This window comes from Coenobita brevimanus, chromosome 105, assembly GCF_032717465.1.
Source record: "Coenobita brevimanus isolate Jiangsu-jjx chromosome 105, ASM3271746v2, whole genome shotgun sequence".
Taxonomy (NCBI): domain Eukaryota; kingdom Metazoa; phylum Arthropoda; class Malacostraca; order Decapoda; family Coenobitidae; genus Coenobita; species Coenobita brevimanus.
The window spans coordinates 14,875,602-14,884,727 of NC_137058.1; positions in this window are offsets into that span (position 1 = coordinate 14,875,602).

Sequence of the window (9,126 nt, forward strand, 5' to 3'; positions counted from 1 at the left end):
TATAATGGAGGCGTTTGGTTTGTCGGCAGTACTTGTCAGTCCTGTTCGGATCCCGAGGGTTGCACCTTGGATATTGCCCAAGGTAACTTTCTGCAGGCCTATTGCAGGTTCAAAGGATTTTGTCGCTCCTCGGTGTCTTTTAAGGTTATTTTTAGAACATTCTTCTAGTCATGGTGGTTCTGTGCCTGTGTATACTGATGGCTCTAAATCTGCATCAGGTGTTGGTTTTGGAGTGGTATTTCCCAATTTTAGCCATGGAGGTAGTCTTCCTTTGGTTGCCTCAGTTTTTACTGCAGAGTTGTCAGCCATCATTTTAGCCTTGAAGTTGGTGTTTGTTCACTCTGACAATTATTTTACTATTTTTAGCGACTCTCAAGAGGCGCTTTTGGCCCTGGACTCTTTTAACTCTTCCCATCCCTTAGTTTTAGCTATTTTGGAGTGGCTGTTCCTCATTCATTGTCGGGGGAAGAGAGTGGATTTTTGCTGGGTTCCTGCACATGTTGGTGTGGAGGGCAATGAGACTGCGGATGCATTGGCCAAGGCTGAGGCTACTCAACAGCCCCCAACAGAATATCTGCTTCCTGCATCTGATCTAACACCTTACTTGCGGGACAGAATGCATGTGTGTTGGCAGAGACGCTGGGATGGTGTTGCTCATAATAAGCTGAAAGAGGTCTTCCAGAGAGTGGTTGTGCCAAAGGTTCTCCCTTCCATGCCTCGGCGATTGGAGGTAGCTCTTGCTAGGCTTCGCATTGGGCACTCTCGGCTTATACATGGGTTCCTGATGAGTGGTGAGACTCAACCGTACTGTGATGATTGCTTTGTTCCCCTTACTGTCCGTCACTTGCTGGTAGAGTGTCCAAGCTTGGGGGACCTGCGTCGGAGTTTCCTTCATAGGCATACAGGGGTAGATGGTGCCTACTGTCTCTCCTCGATGCTTGGTGGAGTCCAAAGCGATTTTGCTGATGTTTTGGGTTTTCTTCACGAGGCGGGCCTCCTTCAACTTTTATAAGAAATTGTTTTCTCTTTTAACTATTCTATTATTATTTTTAGTGTTTTACTTCTAGAAAAAAGTTATTGACTTTATATCGCTCATGCACTATTTATTTGCCATGAGTTTTAGCTTGTTGTCCAGTGGCATATGACCTTAGCAGTCGCGCTGCCAGTTTCTACTACAACCAATCAATCAATCAATCAACAACGGAACTACAGAATGTCATGCAAGGGAGTAGCCAAGAACCCACCCTTGGGATCCGATGTGGATAAATTGCCAGTCTCGGAACAGGGAGGGCTTATATAAGAGACCGGACCCTGTAACCAAATGGCTTTGGGAAATTAGGATGGGTGTCAAAAACTGAAGACCGGGAATCCTGGGAGACAATGGCACAAGAAACAAAGTCTGGAATGCGGTGAAGACGATACCAACACCTCATCATGAGCAACTGGCATCGCAAATCCAAGGGGAGTACAGCAGCATCCACCAATAAACTTAGAATCGGGGATGATCTGAATGCCCCGGTTGCCAGACTCACACCAGCATGTTGCACAGAATTTAACAACCGGAGACGGGCATCTGTTGCAGAGGAGTAGACCTCACACCCATATTCAAGTTTGGGAAGAATAAGAGACCTGTGCAAGAGGAGGAGGGTCTGACGGTCAGCACCCAAAGAGGTATGAGCTAAAACCCTCAAAAGACTCAAAGCTTTAAGACAAGCTGCCTTAACAGAACGAATATGAGAAACCCAGGTTAGTCGTCTATCAAACAGAAGACCTAGAAAACGCATCTCTTCCACACAGGATATTCTCCTACCATAGAGATACAAGTCAGGGTCTGGGTGAACCCCTCGAAGACGACAAAAATGCATAGCCACTGTCTTTGTTGAAGAAAAATGGAAACCGCAAGTTTTTGCCCAGTCAGAAATTCCATTGAGAGGCAGCTGCAACTTCCTCTATATCAGAGACATTCTAGACTCGGTGAAGGAAATCGAGAGGTCATCGACATATAGTGATCCTCGTACACCATCAGGAAGTACACCAATGACACTGTTAATGGCTACGGCAAACAGAGTAACACTAAGGATACTTCCCTGTGGTACTCCATCTTCTAGTTCTCGGGCAGTAGAAAGCACTCCTCCCACTCGCACCCTTAAAATTCGGTTAGATAAAAACTGTTGAATAAAAATAGGCAAGCGTCCACGAAGACGAAATTCCTGAAGAGAGAGTAAAATACCATGATGCCAGGCAGCGTCATATGCCTTCTCCAGATTGAAGAAGACCGTGACCTGGTGTTGGTTAGTGGAGAAAGCCTCACAGACAAGATTCTAAGGACAGCAGTGCATCAGAGGTAGATCGCATTTTTCGAAAACCATATTGGGCAGGGGATAAGAAGTCAACTCTCTCTAAAAACCACACAAGCCTAACATTGACCATTTTTTTTCCAAAACTTTACATATACAAGACGTCAAAGAAATAGGCTGATAATTCGTCATCTGTAGGTGATCCTTACCTGGTTTGGGGATGGGAATAACTACAACAACTCCCCAACAAGCAGGAAACTCCCCAGAACACCAGATCTTATTAATAAACAGTGAAAGCAAAAACAACAGGGACTCATCAGACAGGTGGCGTAAAAAGGCATAAGGAATATCATCATAACCAGGAGAGGAATCATGGCACTGCAACAGAGCTGCCTGGAGTTCAGAAATTGAATATGGAACATTGTAAGGGTCACCTCCAGCAGAGGCAAAACTGAGACCACGAGACTCTAGGCTCCGACAGTGGCAAGCCAAAGGCGTATCTGCATCCTTCTTTGACACACTGGCAAAATGATCAGCAAGCAACTCTGCAACAGCAAGTGGATCAGCCACAGTTCCACCTGCTGCAGATAAAACAGGAGGGGAGAAAACAGTAAATTTTCTTGAAATTTTCCTTAGCCGGTTCCACACCTGGGTGATGGAAGTCCTTGAATTGATGGAGGAAACATAACCCTTCCAGGATGAACGCCTGGCCTCCTTTAAAACCCGCCTCATATGAGCTTGTGCCCTCTGAAATGCCACAAAATACTGAGGATCCCCACGGTGACGACGAAGTCGAGAGAAGGCGACTCGTTTGGCTCTCACTGCGGAACTGCTCGCAGAGTTCCACCAAGGAACCGGACGTGTAGGAAACTGACCCTTCGTTTTTGGAATAGATAACAGGGCTGCTGAGTGCAACATGGTATTGAAATATGACACAGCCTCAGTAAGACAGCCAAACTCGTTGACAGAAAGGGAAATGGAATTCAATTCCCTGAAACTTGGCCAGTCAGCCTTATCCAGAAGCCAGTGAGGAAGACGTGGCTGAGGTCCACCAGCACTAGCAGTTAAAAATAATAGAAAATGGTTGCTGCCATACAGGTCTGGCAACACATCCCAGGTAAAATCTGAAACAGCATCAGCTGAGCATAAAGACATATCAATGGCAGTAAAAGTTCCAGTCTGAAAATGGAATTGTCATTTTATTGGCACTGAAAATGCCTAACTCCTCATCTTCCACTAAAGAGGCCAGCATAACACCCCGAGGGTTGGCCTCACTGTTTCCCCATAACGGATGGTGACCATTCATATCTCCTAGTAACAGAAAGGGAGAAGGAAGGGCATGAATAAGGCATTCCAGATCCACCCTTTCAACAGTAGCACTAGGAAGAAGATAAAGACTGCAAACTGTATACTGCCGACTTAAAAACATCCGGACAGCAACAGCCTGCAGGGGAGTGGAGATGTCCAGATGATTGTATGGAATATCCTTGCGAAGGAAGATAGCAGCACCTCCATGATGACCTTTGCCCTGCACAGTCTCAGAATAAAATGTATGGTAGCCAGAAGGACCGGAAGGAACAGTATCACCCACCATGGTCTCCTGGTTACACATGCACAGAGGAGTAAATTGAGAAACCAGATGTCACAATTCCTCATAGTTGGCACGTAAATCCCGACAGTTCCACTGGATGATGGAACCTATAATGGAGGAATGATGATTAAGTGCGGGACTGTACACCTGACAAGCAAGCGGGTTTCAGTTGATGCATATGAATGCCCTTGACAGGAGCCTGCCCAGCACCAGAAACCCGCACCCTCTGTCAAACATCAGTGGGTAAACGAGAGGCTGAGGAAGTAAGTTTTACAACACTCCTTCTTGGAGTGGGCATACCAGTTTGTTTGGAAGGTGGCTTGGAGACTGGTTTTGAAGGTTTAGGATGGCCAGTGCTCCCAACAGAAGACCCAGAAGTGGAAGTAGAGTCCATAGGACTCGAATCATTTGAGGAGGACATCCTATGCTGTAGATTTGAAGCACCAGCAAGTTGTCCAACAACCTCCCCAGGTGGGGACCGGACCAGCGGTGAACCATCAGCTTCAGCCGTCACCTGGCTAGATTCCTCAGCCTGAGAGGCAGAGGGAACAGGAGAGGGGTCGACACAAGGGTCGACAACAGAGACCTTAGGTGGCCGGTCTTCATGCTCAGAGGACTCTGATGAACAATGGTGACGTTTGCCAGGTACAGATGTAGCCTCGGGCATACTGGCTACGATGGGAGAAGGAGTTCGGTCAACGTAGATGTCTGCCTCCACCACAGAAGTGTGCAAGCCATCAGCCACCGAAGTGGGGGTGGAAGCAGTTGGAGTAGCAGTTGGGCAAGCATCTCTCTCACCAACAGTACTAACCATGGGGAGAGCATTCTGCATATCACAAGTTGAAGGAGTGGGTACTGGAGTGGGTCGAGGCTGCCTCTGAGATACAGGGCAATGCATTGGTGTTCTAGAAAGGAGAGAAGCATAAGTAACCCCTGGGTGAAAGAAGATTGTCTGGGCTCTTCTTTCTGCTTCAGGAAATGAAACCCTCTCACGTGTATGAATGGATAAGATCTCCTTTTCAAGGTAGTGTCTTGGACAGCTTTTTGAAAAGACAGCATAAGGACCTCCACAGTGATAGCATTTAATGGGTCCTGTACAGTCGCTGGTATGGCTTGATCCACCACAAGAGAGACAAACACCAGGAAGTCCAGTTTGTGCACGGTGACAAAATTAGCTGACATGGCCATTTCCCTGACAGTGGAAACACTGCCTTGGGGTGGGCACATATGGCTTCACAGGAAGTGACAGCCAAGCCAACTTCACAAATTTATGTAGCATTAACCTATCAAATGTCAGGAAGAATGTCAGTGTTGGGGTCAAAATGCTTTCGATTTTCTTCTGTATGCATTCGACCTTCACCACGCCTGACGACTGCAGTTCCTCCAACAACCTGGCCTCTGAGTATCGAAGGTCACGAGAAAAGATCACTCCTTTACACTGGTTGAAAGTACTGTGTGGAGTGCATGAAACATCTAATCCAGAAACCGAGGTCAAACTCGATAATTGAAGGCTTCCTTCAGGTGACGATACTTCAGTGAGGATGCCTCCATCGCCCTGGGATAATATTCGGGGTTCTCTGCCACAAACTGAAATAATTGAATGGTGCAATTCAAATATGTCAGTATCCAGCACAGATCCACCTCTGGAGGATCTGAGCACTAGATACTTGGCAAATGACTTAGGCTCTGTCATCTGAGCTGAACCTGAGAGCCAAACCAACCCGACGTGGTTTCCTCCCAGTCCTAGTTGAACGCTGGGGCATAGGAGGAAAGCCACCATGGGCCTGAAAAGGCTCCAGAGTGGCTATGAGGGTGGTACAAACCAAAGAACATCCTGAGACAGAGGCTGTGTCATCAACATCATTTTTATCAAAATTTCCCATATGGTTCATTTATGAACTTCATTACCCCACCCCTCCACCCACCATGGATCCCAACAAGGGGAGGTCTTATGCCAGGGACGACACCACTGGCGGCCCCAGAGGTAGCAGGAGAGTATACGTGGGTAACCACTGGGGTACCTAGGCAAGGGTGTCTCCAGGATGATAGGAGCCACCAGGCCCCCCCAGTGCCCACTTGACCCTAGCCAACGCATGACCAGCCGATTGACCTGGTCGGGCCCAACCAGGCCGCCCGTTTAGCCAGAATAAAGGACCAAAGAGGTGTATTGCTAGCTGCAGGGCGCACCATGCAGCATCGATCAACCCCCAGGACTCCTGTCTCCCAGCATTACGGGACGCCACGCACGACAAACACGTGGGGAGGCAACAGCCCTGCCCTAGATGGCAAAAGGGCAGGGACTAATATCGCCAGCAGGCCGCCTCCACCAGTGATGTAGGGGGTGCTTGGTCCATGTGACCGAAAAATGCCGAACCCTACAAAAGTAGGCTTGCCTCCAAAGTAGGTGGCACCGCCAACCACGCTTCAAGCCCTGACCCACGTCAAGGTGACCCCCTGCAGTGGGTAGCTAATAGTACTTAATGGTTTCGAACCTATAAGTGGGTTTGGTTTGTTTGCTTCAGTTTGGGGGGGGTTTGAATTTAGTGTTCGAAAAGATGAGTGTTGCTTCAGTTTGGGGGAGTTTGAGTTTAGTGTTCGAAAAGATGAGTGTTGCTTCAGTTGGGGGTTTGAGTAGTTTTCTTTGGGTCTTCTCTAAATGGTTCTTGACATTTCTGTTTGGACTTTTTTTACATGGTCGTGGAGACTGAGGTTGTGTGCTTCTGAGCTCTCCTCTAGCTTTCTAGGGCTGCCTCACCGGCAATTAGCTTTTTTTTTCACCCTTCTGGTGCACGTTAGGCTAGCTAGTTTCTCACTTTCCCCCCTCCCTGATAGCTAGGAACAGTAAGTGTCTGTTCCAATATACTGAGATTACCTTTGTTTGCTGCCCACGGAGGGTCCCCCCAACTGATCACTCTGGGGCATGCATTAACATGGTCGGGCCTCCCTGGAGTGGTTTGAGAGGGCTATTTCAGCATTAAGAGTTTGGTCCCAGTGTGTTTTGTCCCTTGTTCGTTTTCCTTCTTCTCACTTCCCCCGTTAGGGGGAAGTGGTCACTATGCTGGACGCCCCTACCGCCTCCTCCCCCTTTAGGGGGGGAGGTGGTCCTGACGAACCACAGACTGCCGCACGGACTGACCATCCCCAGACTGAACGGCCCCAGACACGCACAATGGATGCCAAATTTGTCACCCTACATGCTCTCGGATCCACTCCATTGAGCAGTCTCAATCCTTTTCTTATCAAGAGGGTGACTGATCACTGGGTGGGGGAAGTGGAACAAGTAAAAAAACTTGCCAATGGTGGCCTCATGATTAAAACTGTCAACTCCCCCCAGGTTCATGACTTGATGAAACTGTGCAAGTTTCACTGTTACGATGTCCAGCCGAGGATCCTGCATGTCATGAATCCCTGCATGAGTGTCATCACTTGCAGGGACCTCATGGTCATGGAAGAGGACGAGATTGTACATGAACTTGCTCAACAAGATGTGATTGAGGCCCGATTTATCACTCGTTTTGTGAAAGGCGTAAGGATGAAGACTGCAACAATCATCTTGACATTTGGCAGAGTGAATCTCCCAGCCCAGGTAAAAGTCGGGTATGAAAATCACAATGTCAGGCCTTATATCCCTAATCCTCTTAGGAGTTTGCGATGTCAGTTATATGGACATAATGATAAGACTTCTCGGGCTTCACAGTCAGTGTGTGGCAAATGTGCAACACAGGGTCACGATGCTGAACACTGCACATCAGAGACTGTCTGTTGCTTTCATTGCAAGGGTGCTCACTCCACTTCCTCTAGGGATTGTCCCAAGTGGAAGGAGAAAGAGGTCTGCATGGTGAAGGCAACAGAGGGTATCTCCTTTTACGAAGTAAGGAAAAAAGTGAAGGAGTTGCATGCAACTTCCAAGCCGAATTAGTCCTATGCTTCTGCTGTGATGTCCCATCCTGTGATGTGCTAATGGAAACACAGACTGACCCTGAACCAGTTCCTCTTGCCATGCACTTGACCTCACCATCTCAGTCTTCTGTCCAGTCCAGCTCTCAACCTGACATCCCCATGGCAACTTCCTACTCGCAGGCTGCTGCTGCCTCTCAATCAGTAAAGCCTAAACAGAAGTCCGTCAACTCTGTTAAGAGTAATATGACCACCCTTACGAAACAGTCACGTCCTCATGTCCTTCCTGCTCCTGGTCCAGCTATGGAGATAAGATTTAGCTCTTCCTCAGGGGGCTCTGGGAGCCTAGTTATTGGTGATCAATGTATGGAGGTTTCCATTAGTAAGCACCGGGATAGGTCCCCCGGTAGCCACTCTCCTGGTGGCTGGCGGCCTAAAAAAGCATGGCACACTGGCCCTGCTCGTAAATCTTAAACCGCTACATTCACTGTGTTACAATGGAATTGTAGGACTCTTGGGAATAAATTCCACAATATAGCAATTTTGCTATCTATACACAGGCCAGACGTTGTTTGTTTACATGTGACATGCCTGGTGGATCACCATGATCCTCCACAGTTCAAACACTACCATTTGTAAGATATGATGGTCACGGAGTCGCCATATACACCCGCAAATCACATCCACAAATGGAAGTGATTCTAAATTCTACTCTGGAAACTATCTACTGTCCTCCCCATAGTCCCATTGATGGTGATGCTTTCACTTCACTAGTCCATCAACTTCTGGGTCATAAATTAACTTTAGGCGAATTTAACGCCCATCACTGTCAATGGGGAAGCTTGAGGAGAGATGGTAGGGGGGAACAAGTAGCTGACCTAATATTACAGTCAAACCTCTGTCTTCTAAACAGTGGTAGAGTGACTCGTGTAGACGACCGCACCGGCAACATGTCATGTATAGATCTGACCTTGTCATCTCCCGTTATACACACTAACATCTCTTGGGACCCGTATGATAACTCGATGGGTAGTGATCATTTTCCAATCTGTCTTCCTTACACACGCGACGATTCTCGGCCTCCTTCACCACCTAAATTCAACTTTAAGAAAGCAGATTGGGGGTACTACTCACGGGTCGCCAACCTAGACATATTGGGAGATGACATTGACCAGAAAGTCGCACAACTATTGACTTCCATTATACACGCAGCTGAGGCTGCTATTCCCAAGACATCTACAATTACAAACAAGCGCAGAGTTTCGTGGTGGACTCCATATTACTGACAAGTACTCACTAAGCACAACAGGAGATACAAGATTTTTGAGAAACAGCCAACAA